The sequence below is a fragment of the Macrobrachium nipponense genome, chromosome 35, assembly GCF_015104395.2.
Source record: "Macrobrachium nipponense isolate FS-2020 chromosome 35, ASM1510439v2, whole genome shotgun sequence".
NCBI classification, from domain to species: Eukaryota; Metazoa; Arthropoda; class Malacostraca; order Decapoda; family Palaemonidae; genus Macrobrachium; species Macrobrachium nipponense.
In genome coordinates this window covers 65,702,923-65,727,612 of record NC_061096.1, presented here as the reverse complement: position 1 = coordinate 65,727,612, position 24,690 = coordinate 65,702,923, and the positions used below count along the sequence as shown (strand labels likewise).

The window sequence follows — 24,690 nt, the reverse complement described above, 5'->3', positions numbered from 1 at the left end:
AATGGGGTTGTTTGAGAAGATCTGGTCTCTCTGGCAGGCGAATGGGGGGTTCCACCAGTGCTTCCAGAAGGTCGGGAAACCACTCCTTCTGTGGCCAGAAGGGGGCGATCAAGGCGAGATCCAGACGCTTGGTTGCCCTCACTTTGTTTGAGGACTGACCTCACCAGAGAGAACGGAGGAAAAGCATAGGCTTGAAGTCCCTCCCAGTCCTGCAAAAGAGAGTCTTGTCCCGGCACTCTGAGGAGTCCTGGTAAGGGGCGAAGAATATCTGGCACCGAAAATTCAGTGGGGTGGCAAACAGATCGACTGTGACAGGCCATTTCTTCCTGAGGCTGTCGAAGACTTCCTGGCAAAGTGTCCACTCCGACCCTTGAACTTTGTTCGGTCTCGACAAGGCGTCTGCTAAGACGTTGTGATGGCCCAGGATAAACTGAGGGACCAACGTAATCCCCCTGTCTTCTGCCCAACACAGGATTGATCGGGCTTCTTGAGTGAGAAGATCCGACTGTGTGCCGCCTTGGTTTCTCAAGTACGAGACTGCTATGGTGTTGTCGACAAAGATTCGCGACAACCGACTCCCACAGTTGTTCCTGAAATGAAAGAAGGCCTAGGTACACTGCCCTCAGTTCCCTCCAATTTTATTGACATGATCCTCTCCTCCTCTAACCAAAGGCCCGAAAACTGGGCGGCTTTCCGGAGGCCCAGGGTGGTGGGCCCCCCCCAACCCCAACCGATCCGAAGGTCCCCGTCCTGACCAAAACCATTAGGTGACCCCGGAGGAACCCCGAATAAAGAAAGAAAGAGGTCCCCCCCCCCTGGACTTGAGGTCGGGTGGAACTTGTCATTCCACCCCCAACGGAAAGATCCTTTTCCCAGGGGGGGACATTGTGGAGAAAGAAAGGGCGAACTAAATCCGTGTCCTCTGACACGAAAAAATCCCATTCGGACTGGGCGATAAAAGTTGTCGACTGGGGGGGTAATGGGAACCCCCCCTCATTCCTGAGGAACGACCCTTCCGGGAAGCCATTTGGATTGGATGGGGATGGGGAACAAATGGCCCAGGAGAAGGACCACCTCCCCAAGAGGAAACTGGCTGCGTTTTTTTAACGGAAGGACAAAAATTTCTGTTTTAGATCAGACTCCAGAAGCTTTGTTCTATTCGTGTTTCCCCGTGAAAGCGGGAGAAAAAGCCCCCCTCAAAATCTGGGGAATTCAAACAAAAAAAATCCCCCCAGGATTGAAAGTCAATGATCTGGGCAAAAGGGAATTAGAGATTGGAACTCTTTGTCCCCCCCCACCCCGAAGGTTGACAAACGAATGCCCCCAAACTTCGACACAAAGAGAACAAGAAAAACTACCTCCCCTCCCGACCGGAATGACATTCTTTACTTAGGATGAATTCGGACCTGGAACTAGCCCAAGTTCGTCCCCAGATACCGAAGCAAGCCTATTTACATTTTAACGGAATGCCAGAAAATAGCTGAAACATGAGCCCATCCCACCCCGAGGAAAAAGCACCTGTTGGGAGGAGCAGTGGTGAAGGGCCGGACCGAAAACAAAAGGGTCCTTGGAAACTTGGAAAAACTCCCCGAAAAGTTCCCGTGCAAAAAACCGAAAGGTAAGGTCTGCGTTCTTGGGATGGCAATGGGGAAATTTTGCAGACTAAGCATCCCCCTGCAGATTCGGAATGGGGAAATCATTCCCAGTTCCCCCCTCCTGGACGGATGGAAGAAACGCAATCACTTGGACAGTTCTTCCACACTCCTTGAAAAAACTTTTGGAACTATAGAATGGAACTTGTTTTCAAAAAACCCCCCGAAACCGAAAGAATCCTAATTTGAATAAGGGCAAAAACCAGGCACGCCCGAGGCCCGCCTTTTAGAACTACAAACATCCCCCGAGAGGATAAAAACCCGGGAAGAAGGAAGGAGCATCGCTCTATGGCAATCCCTTTCTCCCAAGAAGAGGGCCGGAAAGCTTCCCTTTCTTCCAAAAGCTTTGACCCCTGATTGAGGTGGAGGGGAAAATAAACTTGCTGAAACTCGGGGGGGGGGGGGGAAGGAGGGAAAACGAATTGGAAAGTGGGAGGCTGACCTTGGAAACAAAAGGGGCTATTCCCGTAAACCCTTCCTTCCAGGAACCATCCACCCCACCCAAGGCATCCCCACCGCTCCTCCCCCTGCCAAAGGCTGACCAATGCGGCGGGAGGAAGGACCAAGCTCCCCTACTTGCGGTTCTTCCCAGTGGCCGAAGGTGATGACCTCCTGACCTTCAACTTCCCAGAAAATTGCTTACGCCAGAGTACCAAGGAAAGGAAAGAAAGAAGCAAAGAAGAAGAAAGGTCCTCCTGGAGGGTTTGGAGCCCTCTTTTTCGTCCTGCCCCTTAGAGCCACGCCCCAAAGAAAACCTCCCTCCCCGCATCTTTTTTCAAAGGGTCAAGGGCAAACCCAGAAGGATTGAAGAAAGAGGCAACCACGCCAAAACCCTGAGATTGTACCTTCACCTTGGAAAAAAGAGGCCACAAAGGAAAGGCGTTTGTTGGGCCTGGGAGCAGAAGGTAACAGATTCTGGTTCCCCCCGTAAACCTTAACGCCTATTTACTCCCTTGAAGGAATTGTGGGAATGGGAAAGAAACCAGAGGAAAAAGCTTCTTGATAAGGCCCAGTTGAGGCTTTGGGAAAGAGTGGCAATCACCCCTTGATGATTCCCCTGTTCCAAAAACCTCAGAAAGGCACAGAAATATCGAAAAGGAAAAGGAAATCCGCCAAAAAAGGAGAAGAGGGACCAACAGAACGGGTTCCTTTCTGAAATCCTCCGAATTACCAGAGAAGGGAGGGTAACTGCGACAAATACAGGTTTACGCCTTAGAGAAACAAGAAAGGCCTGCATTGAAGCAGCAAGCTCGTTCTGATGTACAGAAGCGATTGAAATGGGATGAGCAGAATTTTCAAAAAGAGGATGCATCAGGAGGAACAAACCCGGAGTCCTTGATATACATTAAAAGCCCTCCGAGGGACCCACATATTGAAGGATTGAGCTTCTTGTAAGGAGCTCATAACAGACTCCATAGCATAAAATCTTCAATTGAGACAGAGACCGAAGCCTTAGAAGGCAAGGGTTTGACTTGAAAGTCGGACAAAATCAGGATTTGGCTTGGGGGGTCGAGAGAATGAAGAATCATCCGCCACCTGGTAAACTCCTCTCCGGTGTCGTTGAAGAGAAGAGAGCTTCCTCTTCCCCTTCCCCCCGATCACCTTCGAAAGTTTAGCGGCAATGTCCGCCCTCACTCACGAACCTCTGGGCAAAGGGAAAAACGTAAAAATTCCTGTGACCGGGAAGGACCGTCAAGAAAAATCCCCTTCTGTAATACAACGAGGCGGAGGCTTGCTTCTGCTCTTTAGGCCTCGCCTGAGGAAGAAAACTCAAAATTAAATCAAAAAGTTTCTTGAATTCTACATCATGACATCCATTCGAGGAAAACATCAATATCACACGAATCCGCGTCATCATCATCATCATCATCATCGTCAGATCCTAACTTAGAAACTTCCCCTGAAGTAAAATCCTGACGACTAGCTATCTTAGGTCTGACACTAATATCCCTCCCCCCTTCTCCTAAATAAGCTTCCTTTGGCACTGTTACGGACTAACAGGGGACACGTTGGGTAAAGATTCGTTAGGCACCTGCCGGACCGGATCCCCCCTAGGCTTCGCCACGACGGGGTTCACAATCCAGGGTATCTGTCGCACCGTTACCCATGGTGCTGTCGACAGGTACCCGACTAGGAGCTGAAAATTAATCTAAAAGTGTGTTAGACATTCTAGTAAAGGCTTCTTGAAAATTCTCTGACAGATTGTTAAACTTAGCAGAAATATCTATCTAGACTAAGCTGTAATTTCTTAAAATTCTGTTTCCAGGTAGTTTCCATTGCCAAAATCTTCGAATCTACATCAGAAATAACTTCACTAATTACCGGTTGTACAGGGCAAAGCATCAATTAAAATCGGAATCGGAGTCGTACGATACCGAACCGAAGAGCCAGAATCATGAGCGCCCAAGTCAAAGAATTCGTTAGATACAGTTCTAGCAATCTATTCTTTTTCTCCTTAACCGATCTTTTACGCTGCAAGATTGTTTGGCGTTTCATATAAGCAGTCATATCCTCGTCAGACCAGGGCTTACATACGTCACAACGAGAAGTCAAGTCACAAACCTGTACACGACAAGAGCTACAAATGTCATGGGGTTCCATACTCCCTGCTACTCATCCTTGTCCCACAAACCGGGCAGTTCCTGATGTTGCTGGCAGAGGAAGCATCGTAATTTCTTGGTAATCCATTGTAGAATTGGACAGGTCAGTAGTTCCGGGTCGCGCAAAAGTTCGTAATTTAAGATAAGAACCACAACAGAAATCAAAGTTAATTCACTATTTCGTGATGTAATGCGTGAGTGGTAATTCATATAAAGTCTCATTTAACAAATAATGAAAGCTTTAAAGGCACAAAAATGTTTAAGGAAATTTATAAAGAGCGGCCGTGATGTAAACACGGGCGCTCGTTAACAACTGATTTGAGGGAAGGTTTTCGTATCTGTCAACGACAGTGTTGCCAACTGGCGGACAGAATAGGAGGTAACAGGGTTGCCAATGTGGAAAATTTTGGTGCGGTTTTTGGGGATTTAGGGCTAGTAAATTATATTAAGGTAATGTTTATTAATATAGGGCCTTTTATAAACTGGTATCAACAAGATGATGGCTGTATATGTAATGAATTACTTGTATGCCGAGAACTTGTTATAACAGCATTAGCATAAAGTTACCTGTCCAGAATATTTTACCTCTAGTTGCTAATCACACTCAAATCACCTATTGTCTATGAGATAACCGAATGTACTACAGACTAACGTTGGAAATATTAATCCAAGGCTACAGTTTGACCTTAATGCGTATGTTTATATAATTGACACTTCTGGAAGGTAAACCGGACTCCAGAAAAACTGGTCTAAAACTTACCAAGACATTTCAATCTTTGATTCCATACTTGCGTATATGAACTACACATAAAACCAGAACTACCAGTGTTTAGGACAAATATATACCTCTAGATGCTTTTATCAATAATTATATTTTCACTTTTATTGTCCTTGTAATTATTGATAAATTAATATTCTTTTGAACAAAAAAATAACCTAAGAAAAAAAGATAATTTTTCATGATATACTATTTGGAGATGCTTACCGACTGTTAAAGGTAGCTTTATCTTTATGCCGTTTGTTGCAATCGGCATTAAAAAAAAAAAAAAAAAAAAAAAAAAAAAAAAAAAAATTCAAAAAAAAAAAAAAAAAAAAATTCAAAAAGGATTGGCTAACTCGTTACGACTGTCCACGTACCTGTTTCCCACCAGATGGTACTGGAATGTTACGTTCTGCTATAGTTCTTCATGACCGGGAGGGCTTCCACTTCAAATAGGAAAGTATCCAAATAATTAACTTTATCAAGAAAACTACTATTATTTGGAATGAATCTTACCCATTGTTAAAGTTAGCCGACTACCCCATTGAATGAGGATGGTGGGTTAGTGCAGCCAGCGGTACAGAGTTCAGCCAAGCAGACTAAAAGCTTTTTAATAGACGTCGTAACCACTACAGGGTACAGCAAGGTCCTCGTAGCAAAAATCTTGTCAGAGGATTCTTCTAGGGAAATAGGACTATCTTGTAGAGTACTGGTGACTCCTGGGCCTGAGTTGAAACCCCATAACTGACAGTCTAAAACTAAGGATAATTTAATTATTAGTTTCATATATGAAGGTGTGTTCTTATAGTACACTGTTAATACCTTCATGTTTCCCAAAATTCAATAGTGGGATTTCAAACTACTAACGACCAAAGATAGAGAGCCATGGTTACTATCATATTTGTTCAGGAGTGTGTGTGTGCCACATTGATAGGGCTGGGCTTAGGGCGTACCATGTGCTAAAATTGAACATTTGTGAAAAATGCAGCAAAAATAGTTGTAACCCCTGAACTGCAAGACAGCCTTCCCTAGCAGGTGGTTTTTAATGAAATAGACCATGTTTATAAGACAGAGGCCATGAGGATTAGTATCTCCAAGAAGGTAAAGTATTTAGGGATCTGTGTGTGTGCAAAGACTTGAACCAGTTTGGACACAGGATGTGTTGGCCTACTGACACTGCAGATAAAATCTCCCCTTCTCCTCTTACAGGTTCATGAATGTCCAGGTAAGCCTTGAGGGTCAAACTGGGCATAAGAACTGACAGAATAACATTGCAGCCAGGAAGCTATAACTGAACTTCAAAATTATCGTTGCTACGCCAAAATTATTGTAAAAACAATATTATGGAATCAATGTGAAAAAATGATTACATATTTTACCACTAACACTAGCCAAGCGGGTTTTGATTTAGTTCTTTAATGCCGAGACACTAAAGATACAAAAAGTTAGCTTTTAAAAAAGTGGGTAAGATTCTTCCAAATCATCATTAACTTCCACCTCGTCCCCAGTTGTTCATTTTTGAAGTTTTTAAGAGGGGAGCACCGACCTCCGTAACGCCCAATTATATAGTAAGTCCTTGTAACTTCCTATGATTGAAGGATTTGCTTGAAATTTCTATCACTTATTCTTCAACTAAATGAAATTTTTCAGAGAATTTTTTGTTTTTTTTAGGAAATAAAGTTCTATGTTAATTTTTTTTTTTTTTTTTTTTTGCATTTGAAAAAAATTATAGGGTCACTTTTACACACACACACACAAAAAAAGTTTTCACTCTAAAATCACTTTGGCTCTTTGAAAATGAAGATAAATAGTTACACTTCACCATGTAAAAGTTTTTATTGAATTTAGTTCAGTCTTCTTGAAGTTACAAGAACTTTTTTTTTTGAAAAAAGTAACTTTTGAGTAAATGGCAAAAGAAAGAAATTTATGCCTATGATTTTTAATAACTACAAAACTATTTCTGTCATATAAGAAATAAGATCTGAAATTTACAATGTCATCAAGTGAATAGAAAAGTGATTTCTTGATTAATATATCTTACCTCAAATTCACATTTATATAAATGGCATGATGATGAGTTATGCAATATCATTTATAGTAGAATAAACTAGAATTCGAAAAAAGCTCACAAGATAGAAGATGGAGAAGGCTTACACAGAAAAGCGACCACAAAGAGACAGGTAAAGGCTGAAGACCTTAGAAAGAGAAAGGAGTTTACAGTTATATATGTTATATAAAAAAATCTTACATATAGTAGTTTTTACAGGCTACATAGGAATTTATTACTAAGCAGACTCGATCAACGTCATATACAGATCTGAAAAAGGTATGACACTTACAATATTCCTGTCACCAAACACATACCTGTTACCTAATCATGAAGGTTATTTTAATTGCACAAGGTTATATAACAAATACAATTCAGTGATGATATATATCTCTCTTTATCTCTTTGTAGTAAATTATTCTGTGAGCCATAGTCCCTGGTCAATACTGAACCTAATATCCAAAGTTCTGATACATAGTTATAATTTTAACTGCTAAATTACATGTAATTATATCATAATGTTCCATAATGTTTATTCTTATTCTACCAAAATGAGTTTTATTCATAACCTATAACAATTTATATTATCAATATAAATTTTCTTCATAAACCTATAATAATATATCCTATCATATCAAGTTTTATTCATAACCTATATAACAGTATATATTATCATTCATAACCTATCACACTATCATTGTAGGTACATGTTTTTCCCGTTCAGATATTGGAGGGGCAAATTCTAAACAAACAGAGAGGTAAAGTAAACAAATGCTGAACAGCTATGATAAAAGAAAGAGTACACCTAACCCTACACAAATCATAAGTCTGACAAAATCTCTCTGTAGTAAAATGATGTTTCCTGTTCTTACATAATCATTATTATTACTATGATAATTTTGTTGTTATCGCGAAAGAAAACAAATCGGGTAGTTTAAATATCGGACAGAGCCTACAGCTCCTAAACTATGAACCCAAATAAAAAATTATAGAATAAAAGTTGTCCAGCATTCCAAAATCTACCTGATATTTCCCATGAAACGTAACTTTTTCTAAGTACCAGTTAATGTGAACGGTGACATGGAAGTCAAGAGCTCCAGTGGTTCTTGAGATGGCCGCAGTGAGGTGCTGTACGTCTCCTTGACCCATCACATGGATTTTAAATCAACCCAATCCTGTACCAGGTTGACCCAGGGCATTCCCAAAGGACTTGAATTAATTTACTACCAACTAATAAAAACACATCTGATGAATATGATTCATACACCCATACCTTCTCTCGCAGAATTCACTCTTTCCGTAGTTCACCATCATCATAGGACAGAAACACACGAAATATTGTTCCCGAAAAGTGTATCTGCGAAAAGTGTATCTGCAAATGAGTTAGACAACTATACTCATTTGTATATTCGCATTGTGATAAAAGTTTCTACGCAACACCGACAAATTTATGAAGTGGCTTTATAGAGAAGGTTTACTTGAGGATTATTCAGGTTATGTACAATGTGCAACACCGGAAACCGACAGTTCATTTAAGACGGGACCAGCAAGGCCACAGGCCAGCCCATATAAATGTGGCCCTGTACAAATAGCAAGTGTTCTGATAATAAGAAAATTGGTTGTCCTGGTCATATTGTCGAGATTGACGAATCTAAATTTAGGAAATGGAAGTACAACCTTGGTCGTAAGGTGGACGGATCTTGGGTGTTCGGTGGCATTGACCAACAGACACGCGAGACCTTTTTCAAAGTGGCTCCTGACTGTTCTGCCGAAACTCTGCTCCCAGTGTGGCTTGATAACATGCTTCCAGAAACCACAATCGTATCTGATTGCTGGAAGGCGTACAACAAAGTCCGGGATCATTATTTCCTGCATAATGTTGTGAACCAGTGTTAACTTTGTGTTAGCCCTTACAGCCTGAATGTATCACACACTATAGAATTGCAGTGGTGGGTTCTTGAACGAGCGCGCTGCTAAAACACTGTATGCTGAAAGAACTTTATGAAAACTATTTTTCTATGTACTGTATCCAGAGGCGGTATCTACAAGATGTTCTGTGTCCATTTCGGGCACTTCTGAATTTAATAAAGCGTGTATCTGCTCAAAAGCCCCCCAACATCACCTATCTCAGATTTAATTTCCCGGTCCAAAACAATAAGACCAGGACCTTCTACCAGCAAGGAGTGTCATCCCCCGTCTGTTTCGAAAAGGCCGAGACTGACAGCTTCATGGTAGTCAGACAGCCGCCATATTGGATTTCAAAACTGCCTTTAAAACATATATTACGAAGAGAGTCACATGCTTATTTTAGTTAGTATGGGGCTTTCATATATCATATTAGGGTAAAACATCACGGACGACCAACCCTCATCACGCTGGATGGGTCTTATTCACTCTATATTTAATTGGTGAAACAAAGATACAATTAAAACTAAGCATACCATTCAAAAGATTGAAGTTTCCTCAACATAATGTGATATATGAAAGCTCCATACAAACTAAAATAAGCATGTGACGCTCTTCGTAAAATATGTTTTTCCAGGCAGTTTTGAAATCCAATATGGCAGCTACCGTGTGGATGGAAGGGTTTGGTCAGTGATGGACACCATTTTTCCCAGCACACATTTGAACAATGTTAGCGTATATATGTAACTTTTATTGATCTTACTCAAGACTGCAGTTGTAATCGCACAATAAAACATTTTGTTGCCTGTATTAATGAAAGTATGAACTTGTTATTCCCGGGGTCATGGTTTGAATATAATTAATTTTTACCTTGTAATCGGTGGTTTTCATCCTTACTGCCATCACAACTGAAACTCCACAGTGCTTATTTGATTATTATTATAGATATTTTGGTCTCAATTCACTCCATATTGCACTTTAAACAAGTTGCTGTTCCTGGTTCCTAAGTGCGCGCGCCACAAACACAGTTACGAACAGCAGACGACGACACTGCAGAGTTTTATTCCCTAAACTGTTTACTTTACTCTTTATTTAGTTCAACTTTACTTTGTTATTTAAAAATTTAATTTAATTCATATCAATTATCCATTTTCTGCAACAAAATTACCCCGAAAAATTACAGATATTTCTAAAGTCAGATTACAATCCAATGTTTCTAACCTTGTCGTACATCTAGCTGCTGAAAATCATAGAGGCCAACAAACTATGGATAAGTGGATTATGTTTTTTTTTTTTCTTTTTTGTTTTTGCTAGCACTTTTCATTGATTTAAGTTTATATTAGTATTTTGTTTTCTATAATAACTGTATGCCAGAAATAAAAGTAACCTTTAATGTTTGCATGCTAAGAATGGTAAAATCATCGTTGTTGCCACATTAGTGGAGCTTCACACATATGCCGATGCATTATTATAAACCGTTTCCATGAATGCTAGTTGTCATAGTTATGCAATAATGATAAAATTGCTTTAATATTTATGTATATAGGCTAATTTCACCAATGTCCACGTTTTGTGTAAGTCTTATACCCAGTTTGGAGGGTGAACACACCAATTGGCAAAAGAGAGAGAGAGAGAGAGAGAGAGAGAGAGAGAGGTAGAGAGAGAGAGAGAGAGAGAGAGAGAGAGAGGGGGAAGGTGAAGGAAGGAAGGGCAGGGGTGGCAGTGGTGGTGGGGGGGAGAGGGTAGGTGGAGCTTTTTACGCATGTTTCATAAACCATTTCTGAATAATGGAGTTTTGTCTCTTGGTAAAAGGACAAGTTTCGTTATTCTTTACGATTAGTGATTCACGATACCCCTTATAAATTACGGCACTGGGTCTAATGCACTATAGCAAAATCTCGTTCTGATACGTGTTTCGTTACAGAAATATTGCCAAAAAACTTGCTTGCACTGTCTCTGAAACCCATAATGTATGCTGCTAAGTTGTCAATCAAGTCTTTTGTAATAAAGTATTTTTTACAAGCTAGCTATTGAATAAATTTGTATTTTTCTCAGTCAAAACATATTGCCCCTCAATGCTAACTTTCCTCTTTTAAAGACTTTCTGGTCATTGCAAATTCGGCCCCATGATTCCTTATGGTGTGAAAACAGACAGAGGCCCAGGGACCGAAAACTATTGCGTCACACTACGGCGATAATCCGGCAGTAAAGCATCTTCATATATCCAAAAAGTAAATAATAAAGATAGTATATATGTGCAATACGATTATAACAATTACATGAATAGCTGATAACAATCTGCATGAATAACTGGTAAACTATTCTGCAAGAAAGTGAGTATAGCAATTATTTACAATAGGTACGAAAGTCAAGATGTCGTGACGTCATAATACGGGACTTAAAAGAACGTCCTAATTCCGAAAAATAATTACTTTAATTTGAGTCAGAATAGTGTTACTTTTTCAATAACTAATATTTTCAAATTAATAATCATAAAAAAATATGAAAATATTGATGTTTTACTATTTATCTAAAAAATTATCTAAGTGCACGCTTCGTCGTCGTCTTCTACCCAAAACAGTTGTTTACTTAAAATCGTCCTGGTAAGGGACTGTGTTCAGATTGTTGTGATAAAAGTGCCCCAGCATCTGTGGGTACAAGTGGTGTGCGGATTTATCACAGGAAATGGGAAGTTTGTTGACACAAGCGACTCCGTAAACATTGAGATGGCGTCAATCTTCTAAAATATTGAAGCATAGGGTAGATCACCACGGCAGGCCAACCAGGCCACCTACAATCAACGCTTGCCACCCTCCGAAAAAGTACATTAGAACGCGTCCTGACACCCCAAGTGGGCAACCATCGCGACTTGTTGTTGGTGAGAAACCGAGCTAAAGACCTCTGCTCTCCTTTCGAAGTAAGTATTTTCTCCAAAGTTAGAAATTAAGGCCAAATTTAAGATTTAAACAGAGGGTACTGAAAATGGCGTCCACGGCAGTGGAATCTCACCAAAACGCTTTAGAAATTTTTACTTACAACTAAAAATGTTTCGAAGATTGACGCCATCTCGATGTTTACGGAGTCGCTTGTGTCAACAAACTTTCATTTCCTGTGATAAATCCGCACACCACTTGTACCCACAGACGCTGGAGCACTTTCATCACAACAATCGAAACACGATTTCTCACCAACAAACAAGCCAGGAGTAAACAGCTGTTTTGGTAGAAGATGACGAGAAGCGTGCTCTTGGCTAATTTTTAAATAAGTAGTAAAACATCAATATTTTACATTTATGATGATTAATTTGAAAATATTAGTTATTGAAAAAGTAACTCGACTCTGACTCAAATTTAAGTAATTATTTTTCTGAATTAGAACGTTCTTTTAAGTTTGTATTATGACGTCACGACATCTTGACTTTCGTACCTATTGTAAATAATTGCTATACTCAACTGTCTTGCAGAACAGTTTACCAGTTATTCATGCAGATTGTTATCAGCTATTCATGTAATTGTTATAATCGTAATGCGCATATATATCTTTTTTATTACTTTATTTTTGGATATATGAAGATGTTTTACTGCTGGATTACCGCCGTAGTGTGACACAATAGTTTTCGGTCCTGGGCCTCTGTCTGTTTTCGCACCATAAGAAATTATGGGGCCGAATTTGCAATGACCAGAAAGTCGTTAAAAGAGGAAAGTTAGCATTGAGGGGCATATGTTTTGACTGAGAAAAATACAAATTTTTTCAATACCTAGCTTGTAAAAAATACTTGGTTATAAAAACTTGATTGACAAAACTAAGCAGCATGTCTACTATGGGTTTCAGAGACAGTGCAAGCACGTTTTTGGGCAATACCTATTTCTGTAACGAACACTCGTAACAGAAAGAGATTTGCTATAGTGCATTACACCCAGTGCCGTAATTTATAAGGGTATCGTGAATCATAATCGCAAAGAATAACGACACTTGTCCTTGTACCAAGAGACAAAAACTCCATTATGCAGAATGGATACGAACACGCGTATAAAGCTTCGTTCCTCCGCCTGCCTCTTCTCTCTCTCTCTCTCTCTCTCTCTCTCTCTCTCTCTCTCTCTCTCTCTCTCTCTCATCTCGCTCTCAAAATTGGTGAAATTAGGCTATGTATTGTAAGTACATATACATAAATATTAAAGCAATTTTATCATTATTGCATTACTATGACAACTAGAATTCATGGAAACAGTTTATAATAATGGAACGGCGTATGTGTGAAGCCTCCACTAATGTGGCAACAACGATGATTTTACCATTCTTAGCATGCAAACATTAAAGGTTACATTTATTTCTGGCATACGATTATTAAAGAAATTCAAATACTAATATAGACTGAAATCAATGAAAAGTGCTAGCAAAACAAAAAAGAAAAAACAAAAAAAAAAAAATCATGTATATAATTCACTATTCCGTAGTCGTTCCTCTATGCACTTTTCCGTATTCGTTCCTCTATGGTTTTCGGCAGCCAGATGTACGAAAACGTTAGAAACATTTGATTGTATCTACTTTAGAAATATCTGTAATTTTCGGGGTAATTTGGTTGACAAAAAGGGATAATATACATGAATTAAATCAAAATTTTTAAATAAAGTAAATTTAAACTAAATAACGAGTAAAGTAAACAGTTTTAGGGAATAAAACTTTGCAGTTTCGTCGTCTGTCGTCGTCTGCTGTTCATAACTGTGTTTATGGCGCGCACGCTTAGAAACAGGACAGCAACGGGTTTCAAGTGCAATGTGGAGTGAACTGAGACCAAATTGTGTATAAATAACAATCAATAAGCACTGTGGAGTTTCAGTTGTGATGGCAGTAAGGATAAATTAAAAACCACCGATTACAAGTAAGAAATGAATTCGTTCCAACCATGAACCCCAACAAGTTTCATACTTTTACTAATATAGGCAACAAAATGTTGTTTTTATTGTGTGATTACAACTGCATCTTGAGTAAGATCAATAAAAGTTACATATATACGCTAACATTGTTCAAATGAGTGCTGGGAACGGGGAAAAATGGTGGCCGTGGGGAAAAATGGTGGCCATCACTGATCAGAACCTTCCATGAAAAACATAGCTGTCATATTGGATTTCAAAACTGCCTTGAAAACATTTTACGAAGAGCTCACATGCTTATTTTAGTTCGTGTGGGGCTTTCATATATCACATTATGTTGACGAAACTTCAGTGTTTTAAATGGTATCTTAGAGTTGCAATTGTATTCTTGTTTCACCAATTAAATATCGATGTGAAATAAGACCCATCCACCATGATGAGGGTTGGCCTGCCGTGGTGATTTACCCTAAGTAAAAATTTCTAAAGCGTTTTGGTGAGATTTCCACTGCCGTGGACACACTTTACTACCTTCTGTTTAAATCTTAAAAATTTTTCCTTAATTTCTAACTTTGGAGAAAATACTACGAAAGGAGAGTAGAGGTCTTTAGCTCCGTTTCTCACCAACAACAAGTCGCGACTGATGCCCATCTCCGGGGTCAGGACGTGTTAAAAGTATTTTTTCAGAGGGTGGTCAAAACCGCGGTAGTCGGCGAGTGGGCAGTCCACTCAGTTGTTTACCCTATGTAGAGTGAGCAGACTCAAAGTTTGTATGCAAAGTAGGGGGAAACATCACAACAGGCCAAACCCTCATCACGGTAGACGGGTCTTATTCACTCGATATTTAATTGGTGAAACATGAATACAATTGCAACTCTAAGCATACCATTTAAAAGACTGAAGTTTTCGTCAACATATTGTGATATATGAAAGCCCCATACGAACTAAAATAAGCATGTGAGCTCTTCGTAAAATATGTTTTCAAGGCAGTTTTGAAATCCAATATGGCGGCTACGTTTTTTCATGGACGGTTTTATCATCAGTGACGGCCACCATCTTTCCCCAGCCTTCCCAGCACTCATTTGAACAATGTTAGCGTATGTATGTAACGTTTATTGATCTTACTCAAGATTGCAGTTGTAATCAGCACAATAAAACAACATTTTGTTGCCTATATTAGTGAAAGTATGAAACTTGTTATTCCCGGGGTTAATGGTTGGAACGAATTCATTCTTACCTTGTAATGGCGGTTTTTATCACTTACTGCCATCACAACTGAAACTCCACAGTGCTTATTTGATTGTTATTATACACATTTTGGTCTCAGGTTCACTCCACATTGCACTTTAAAACCCGTTGCTGTTCCTGGTTTCTAAGCGCGCGCGCCATAAACACAATTACAAACAGCAGACGACGACAGACGACGAAACTGCAAAGTTTTATTCCCTAAACTGTTTACTTTACTAGTTATTTAGTTTAAATTTACATTGTTATTTAAAAATTTTGATTTAATTCATGTATATTATCCCATTTTTTTGCAACCAAATTACCCCGAAAAATTACAGATATTTCTAACGTAGATAAAATCAAATGTTTCTAACGTTTTCGTACATCTGGCTGCCGAAAACCATAGAGGAACGAATACGGAAAAGTGCATAGAGGAACGACTACTTTTTTTTTTTTTTTTTTTTTTTTTTTTTTTTTTTGCTTTTTTGTTTTTGCTAGCACTTTTCATTGATTTCAGTCTTTATTAGTATTTTGAATTTCTTAAATAATCGTATGCCAGAAATAAATGTAACCTTTAAGTTTGCATGCTTTAATGTTTGCATGCTAAGAATGGCAAAATCATCGTTGCCACATTAGTGGAGGCTTCACACATACGCCGTTCCATTATTATAAACTGTTTCCATGAATTCTAGGTGTCATAGTAATGCAATAATGATAAAATTGCTTAATCATATTTATGTATATATACTTCCAATACATAGCCTAATTTCACCAATTTCAACGTTTTGTTTATAGTCTTATACCCAGTTTGGAGGGTCAATGTTCGTTACTAAAGAATCTGTAACCTCCTTAAGTCGTTCAGTTGACATAGTAAACCTGAGCCATATTTTCACTCGCTGAAATGACGATATCCGGGTGAGGGGCGAAGTGGGCCCATCCCTTTGCCCTACGTGATGTACCCATGTTCGTTATTACTAACTAATATAAATATTTATTACCTGCAATATAAACTGTTGTGCATGAAAATTTTTTTAATATTTTTAAACTAAAATTAGAGCATACATAAACCACACAAATTGTCAATAAAAATGAAAACATTAAAATCAAGTGGCTATTATTGTTTTAAAACCATGTATTCGTGATGAAAATTAAGCGCACGCACGGATTCCTTCCCAACCTCTCTAACCAAAATATTTACCCAACACAAAACCAGCATTCACAAAGGGTCCCCCAACCATGTAGGGTATATAGGAGGTTAATAATTAACAATAAACAACACAACCTCATTCATCAGCAACACTATACGCTATAAGGAGACATGTCTGCCAAATTTTCTCTCTCCTTCTCTCTCTCTCCCTCTCTCTCTCCCATCCTCTCGTCGTCAAAAAGGCTCTAGTACTCTCCTCCTCGCCTCCCCTCTCTCTCGCCTCCCCCACTCCTTGGACTCTCTCTCTCTCTCCTCCTCTCATCTCTCTCCTTCTCTCTCTCCTCTCTCTTCTTCTCCTCTCTCTCTTTTTTAAATTTTACATACCTATGTCCTGCTAAACTATTTTGCGAGCACTAGTAGATGCACCTACATTCATCATTACGACTGAATTAAAAAAACTTGAAAGTATTTAATTAATGCTATAACAAGTATGAAATATATTTCTTGTTCATTTTTCGAATTACGATAAAAGAAACAGAGAGAGAGAGAGAGAGAAGAGAGAGAGAGAGAGAGAGAGAGCGAGAGAGAGAGAGAGAGGAGAGAGAGAGAGAGTTGAGTGGATCAGTGTATAAATATATCGGTCAATGGGCAGGTAACAACCGAGTAAATCGTTAGATATATCCACCAATGTAAACTACTATTATTAGATAGATAGATGGAAAAATCATAGAAATAAGTTTAAACTGCAACAACTTTCAGAGAGAGAGAAGGGAAGGTGAAGGAAGGAAGAAGGCAGGGGTGGCGGTGGAGGTGGGGGGAGAGGGAGGGTAGGTGGAGCTGTTTACTGGTGTGTTGTTCCTATCCATTTCTGGATAATGGAGTTTTGGTCTATTAGTACAAGGACAAGTGTAGTTATTCTTTACGATTAGTGATTCACGATACCCTTATAAATTACGGCACTGGGGGTAATGCACTAAAGAAAAATCTCGTTCTGTTACGAGTGTTCGTTACAGAAATAGGTATTGCCCAAAAACGTGCTTGCACTGTCTCTGAAACCCATAGTAGACATGCTGCTTAGTTGTCAATCAAGTTTTTTATAACCAAGTATTTTTTACAAGCTAGCTATTGAATAAATTTGTATTTTTCTCAGTCACAAACATATGCCCCTCAATGCTAACTTTCCTTTCCTTTTTTTTAACGACTTTCTGGTCATTGCAATTCGGTCCCCGATATAATTTCTTATGGTGCGAAAACAGACAGAGGCCCATGGACCGAAAACGATTGCGTCACACTACGGTCGATAATCCAAGCAGTAAAACATCTTCATATATCCAAAAAGTAAATAATTAAGATATATAAGCGCATTACGATTATAACAATTACATGTATAGCTGATAACAATCTGCATGAATAACTGGTAAACTGTTCTGCAATGACAGTTGAGTATAGCAATTATTTACAATAGGTACGAAAGTCAAGATGTCGTGACGTCATAATACAGAACTTGAAAGAACGTTCTAATTCAGAAAAATAATTACTTAAATTTGAGTCAGAGTCAGAGTTACTTTTTCAATAACGAATATTTTCAAATTAATCATCATAAATATGTAAAAACTATTGATGTTTTTACTACTTATTTAAAAATTAGCCAAGAAAGCACGCTTCTCGTCATTATTCTACCCAAACAGCTGTTTACGCCTGGCTTGTTGTTGATGAGAAATCGGGTGGTTTGCGATTGGTTGTGATAAAAGTGCTCCAGCGTCTGTGGGTACAAGTGGTGTGCGGATTTATCACAGGAAATGGTTAAGGTTAGTTTATTGACACAAGCTACTCCGTAAACATCGAGATGGCGTCAATCTTCTAAATACCTCGAGTTGTAAGTAAAATGTTGAACGCGGTTTTTGGTGAGATTTGCACTACGTTTGAGACAGTTTTCAGTACCCTCTGTTTAAATCTTAAAATTTGGCCTTAATTTCTAACTTTGGAGAAAATACTTACTTCGAAAGGAGAGTAGAGGTCTTTAGCTCCGTTTCTCACCAACAACAAGTCGCGACTGATGCCCATCTCGGGTGTCAGGACGCGTTATAATGTACTTTTTCGGAGGGTGGCTTGCATTGATGGTAGGTGGCCTGCTGTGATGTTCTACCCTATAATGGGTTAAACTCTTGCATGTAGAGTAAAGGGTCAACCGTAACAAAACCGTAAATATGTACATGTGTGTGTTTACACCGGGGATAGAGTTTCGGAAGCCGTCAACTTCCGAGGCCGTTTCCCCCCACCCCCCCCCAAAAAAAAACCGTTTTCCCACTGGTCCCCCTTTACCGTCTGATGTTTTTCCTATGCTTTCTTTCCACAAGATCAACTACAAAATTGTTGTTCATAACAATTATAATGTTCCCGCCCCATATCAATTCCAAAACTGCAGTATACATGTATAGATAATTTCTGATGTTTTTTCCCACGAAAATCGTTCGTCCACGGATAGCTAGAACCTACCTATAAGCTATAGGTACCTACGAAGTCGTTCCAACAATTCTTTATATACTAAGCAGCCATTGTCCATATCCGGCACCGAGTCGTTCCTATTTCTCCCTCAGACGGATGACATTTCTCTTGATTCTTGGAATTTTGCAAATAGTGCGTAATAATGCTCTAGAAGCGATGAAAATCGGTTATGGAAACTGCACAAATTCGTCACACCGTAAAATTGATTGGTCTGACCAAAACAAACTTAAAATTCGCGAACGTTTATGGGTAAAGGGACGCTCTTACACAGTACTGTTGCCTACGCTTATACAATTGTATTGATCTGAAAATGCATAATAAAAATATGTTCAAGACATACAAAAATATTATATGTATACATTTTACCATCTATAAATGTGATACGACGATGAAGAGTTCAAAATATCAAGATACATAGATAATTATATCATTGATTTCATAATTTTTTTGTACAGACCGTACAAGCCCTAATTAAAGAAAATGGGTAATTTTAGTGGGACACTAACGTATATTTCTCAACTTTCTACTATTCAATATTTGCAGTCATAATTACATTAAGCGGCAGTTTATAGCTCTATGTCACTCAAGAGGGTCGGGTTATCACGAGGCGATATCGAGGTCAATAGATACATATTGCTCTGATATGATATTTGAGAGAAAGGGCTAGTTTTTTTATCGTAGATAATGTGTATTCTAATAGGACAGAAGAGTATATTTCTCACTTCCACCTAAAAGTCACACAAGACATTTTGCGACAACTTATTCGCTCTGTGCCTCTCACAGGCCAGTAGAGGCGTTGAACAAATATGTAAAATAACCCACCAAATTTTTTTTGCAATAATACTTCAGGACATGTTTATTTAGACATTATAAAGTTAAACAAATCCACCAATAACTAAAAATATATAATTTCTCGTAAATCGGCTGTCGCTGCCGCAGCTCTAAAGTAGAGGTCTAGACCCTGTCTGGTCTTTTGAGGCACTATATACAATAACAAAGAAGTCTCATATTTTGGTCCATTTTCCATTCAAAATCGCTGTTTACCTCGAGTGAGTACCTTCATACCTGGTGCATGTACAAGGATTCCGTGGTCTTCATGTGTCATACTATAACTTAAATCCTCACTGTATTATAACAGAAAAAATACTATCTTAAATCTTCCCTTGAAACGTATGAGCTGTATTTTGCGCATGCGCACAAAGATATAAATGACGTAACCATGACGTCAAACGAGGGAGCGGCTGCATTGTCGCCAAGTCTGAGATTCAAAGAAATTCAGGAGAGAAGTGTCAGAAAATATTTCGGATTATTAAGAATTGGGAACAGAGCTAAAGATTGCCAAGCAATATTGATCTCGATGAATTACAGGGAATAATTTCTTTCGATTCCCTCGAAAGTTTAACGCAAGGCTAATTGCAGAAGAAATATCGAAAACTCGGATAAGAGGTGTGTGGGTCACTAAGAAAGAACTCTTAGAAAAATGAATGGTGTTAAAATCAAGCCTTACTTCTAATAACTTTGCTGGAAACTTATCCACAAGTGACGAGACAAACTCTGATCTATCTCAGCGACTGGAGTTCATTCATGAGACCGCTTCGAACTTTCGAGCCGTGAATTAACGTTTGGACATTAAGAATAAGGAACTTTAAATTCTTAAGAATCAACTACTTATAGCCGAGGAGAAGATCTTGGAACTGCAGGATAAAGTTAGATATCTTGAAGCCACAACTGCTATAAATACTGAAGAAATCTGCTGTGACACCAGAGGAGAAAGAAAATCCTACGTTGGGGGACTCAACGTTAAGGAACATCCGGAGTAGTGTGTCGATCAGAGTGTCGGAACAATAGTTCGAACTGTAGACGAAAACTATTTAGGGTTTGTTAAAAGAATGAGTTACAGACAATCTAAATTTTCCTATATATAAATGTATACTTTATGCTGGCATGGAAGACCTTATGGAAAAGAATAGTAATATAAACGATAATATTCTTGATGACTTAGATGCTCTTGTTGCTGAAATAAAGGACAAACATTAAAATGTTTGTGCTTATGTTTTGCGAACTGGTTCCAGACCTACACAGAAATCAGGATCGCGTTGAAAATCATAACTTTAAATTAGATGAATGGTGTTCTAAAAATGGAGTTTCATTTATAGGTGCAGACTTGTTCTTTAAAAATAGGCACGGGAGATCACGACATAAGTTGTTACCCTTCAGTGAAGAGAAATCTCTAGATGAGGAATTATTAGGCTTGTTGATGCTCTTGTTAAATCATGTCCAGGTATCGCCTCGTGATAATTGGAGCATTCCCTGAGGTCAATAGGTATCATTGCGAAATCTCTCACTTCTATAAAACGTCGTGAAATTCTCCTGATGCCTTGGACATTTTGAGAGAAACCAGAAATAGAGATATGTATCATAAACAAACAGGCAGTCAGTAGAGAGCACTGTAAATGGTGGAATGTCTGGGAGAACTACTTTCTTTTATCAGAATGGTAATAATCATAGCGTAATACTAGTAAGATACATGGCAATTATAATTCTAATTATAATCGTCAGCTGAGGTGCGGGAACTGTGAAAATGAGGTCATCAGAGTAAGTTTTGTCGAGAAGGTGTTTTCGTAGGTCAGGTCGGGCAAGGGTCGGGCAATGCAAGACTTAACCTTAAGTACATTGAGAAAGGAAAACTGTCTTAATGTAGCTCATGTAACACAAGGTCCCTAGTAAAATGTCCTGACGAATTAAAATCGTTGATAGTCAACAAGGAGGCTACAATTTGTTTAGATGCGATGGTGGACGAGGTGGAAGTGCCTGAATCTGTTAGAAATGAGCAGAGATGTGTTCAAATGAAGAATATAATTCCGTCGAGTAAAGGAATCTTAGATGCTCTTGTTCAAGTACAATTGCGCAAATTACCAACCATAATTCTGGGATCCCTTTACCCTCACCCAAATACTCCAGTAAATAAATTTGATTGCAATACATGATACATTGCAGTCAGTATTAACGGAAAACCAACATTTCTTCTTATTGGGCGACCTGAACGATGATCAGCTGGACAATATCGTCCCATTTCTCTTCTACCGATTTTGTCAAAGGTCTTAGAAAGAGTGGAGTCGGTGATCAGCTGCATGAACACCTATCTGTTAAAATCACTGCCTGATACACAACATGGATTTTGGAGCCAAATGTTTAATGTTACATTTATATCCTAATTTTGTATTATATCTGTAATTCTGACCAAGTTTAGGAAAATTATGTTACTAATAATAATGTGTTTTTATGCTAAAATTTGATGCATCTAATGATTTTTATGTATAATACTTTTAATGGATATTTAGATATAAATGGTAAATCTAAAGGAGAGCTCCGTCTCTTGTTTGCATTAGAATATATATTTTTCCGATGTATTTTTTATTGATTATGCTTAAACTGATCATTAATATTGGTGGCATCAAGCAATTACACCCTTGTTCCCATCTAACAATCTTGGGGAACCCCAGTGGGAACCGGGGTTTTTGGGTTGGGGGGGAGCAGGAGAAAAGTGATTTCCAGGGCACTAGCTAACCAAACAAACCACCTAACCTAACCTAGAGCGCCGTACCCCTACCTAGGCCTAGCGGGGGGGGCTTCCGCCCCCCCTGCGACCCCCCCTTAAGGACACCTACCTTCCCTGCACACTTCATGACAATTCCGAAAAATTTGAGCAGCGATTAGGCTAACTGAGAGACAATACTCCAGCATATTTCACACGATAATCAAAATATATACAGGAAATATCTTACCTTACAGTGGAGGATAGACTTCAGCAGCAGCTTTCACAAAGGCGTGAAACATTCGTAAGGGGTCTTGAATGTGCAAATTGAAATATGCAACGGCTAAATATCCAACAAAATGTTTTTTACGCCGGCCATATTTTGGGACTAAATTCTTGACATCTCTCCACCGTCTCTCTATCGTATTGGTATGGGCACGAGTTTGTGGATCAACAAAATTGACACACTGATTGACCTGTAAATGTTTGTAGCCCTCGTTTTTCAGGCAATCGTATGCTTTCCAGCAATCGGAAATGATTGTTGTTCCTGGTTCGATGTACTGTTTAATGACAGCAAGCAAAACCTCAGTGTTTCGTTGTTCAACAGGAACCATAAAGGACTCCCTAGTTTCCCTGCAAATTCCCCCAAATACCCACTGACCCTCTATAATTCTGCCCACATTATACTTCCTCTTCCCAAATTTTGATTCGTCAATTTCACTATATTTTACCCTCCCCTCCAATTTTATGAGACCGTCTAAATACCCAATTTACTATTACTACCCTACAAAATGAAGCCAATCATTGATGGTGGGATCGCTGAGATGAAGCTCAAAATTAGCAAACTTATAAGAAAACCAATCAAGACACAAAAATAAAGCAAATGTTAAATTAGTTTCAATATCCACGTGAGACTTGGAGAACCATGTGTTTTTAAATATTGAGACAAAAAAATTACACTTTTTTTTTTGACACTACATAGGTTTTATCGCACCGAAAGGCTTTTTTGTTCAAGTCAAGACGGCACTTTTCCTTACACATCGGGCAAATGTGTTCACTCTTGATTAATCCGTGATTTTGGGCAAAAGTTACGAGCCTTTCTATTTGGCCATAATAATAGTTTGTGAAATCTCTATAATTCACGTAGCAATTTTCACACACTGTGGGGAAATTTTCCTGGGCAACAAAATCGGAGCTTGTACACGGTCCTGCCAATTCGGCCATGGCGCTAGTGCAAGTAACGCTAATAGGAGAAAATAGGTTTATTTGCCGAAAAAAATTAACGACTTGGTAACGATTACAATAATGTCATTGGCTGAAAACACTGTGCTTTCTTTTGTTTCAGAGAAACTGAAACGTGCTTATTTACGATTGGATATTGTCTATTATGATGTCACTTTTTGGGTGGAGTGTTTTTCGTGACGTCATTCGGAAGGTGTGGTTTCCCCATGACAATTTGTGACTGCGCAGCACACAAACGAACGAACAGGAGCTCATTAACATAGGTGATACGACAGAGACAACAACATGAAGGACACTGTTTTTCTGTAGGTACAAATATTTAAGTTGTGTTTTCTTTTATACACGATAGGACTTACCGCCACTAATTTCCTTCTTCCTTAGAACATACTTAGTATCTTCTTTCAAGGTATAAACACATTTATACTAAAAATCGGCCGGAGCTCTTATTAAGATTAACCGCGACACCAATTGCTGTTGTAAACGGAAATAACGGAAACTGTTCGATATTAACAGAATACTGCCGGCGATGTGGAATCATAAGCTGCGCCAAGGGTTCGCTTTTGCCAAAATGACGAAACTCCGCCCGCTAACTGCTCCCTAACCACCCTAGGAACAAGTAACAGTCATTACTGTAGGACTTTGATAGGATTCATATAGGATTCTAATAGGACCTAAATAAGTCTCTAATAGGACCCAAATAGGGCTTGAATTTTCGACAAATCTTGGAATTTTCATTCGCAATGATACACGCTATACCAAGCCTTTCTGATAAGACAAAAACCCAAGGATATAGCAGAGACCAAATAGGACTTCAAATAGTGGACCCAAATAGGACCTAATTCTCGACAATTACTGGATCCTGCCCTCACAATGATGCACACCCATCCAAACCTTTAAATTAATTGGGTGATACCACAGGATATTAAGCAAAAGGTTCAGCATTTACTTACCTCAAGTGTTCTTTCTTTTCTGTGTCGTCCCCCCCAACCCCCTTCCCCCTTCCCCTTCCTTCGTTTTTTCGTGTCCAGCTTCACCGGAAGAACTTAACGAAGTACCTTCAACCTCACTTGTTTTATAACGACACAAGGGAAATCCTGATGTTTATAAGGCGTACTCTGCCTCAGTACTTAGGTCCACAGTGCCTTCACACTCACAGAATAAGTCAAGTCTTCAATTTTCCCCATAAAAAGATAAAGGACCGC

General features: G+C 39.0%; 1 long non-coding RNA gene across 1 annotated transcript in view; it reads right to left on the bottom strand.

Annotated features, from left to right (window-relative positions):
* LOC135208275 (uncharacterized) overlaps positions 1-24,485 on the bottom strand; it is a 28,726-nt gene extending 4,241 nt beyond the window's left edge. The window contains exon 1 of the long non-coding RNA XR_010313150.1: positions 24,439-24,485. This is a non-coding gene — a long non-coding RNA (uncharacterized LOC135208275). The remainder of the gene's footprint in view (positions 1-24,438) is intronic.
* Positions 24,486-24,690: the final 205 nt, after the last annotated feature.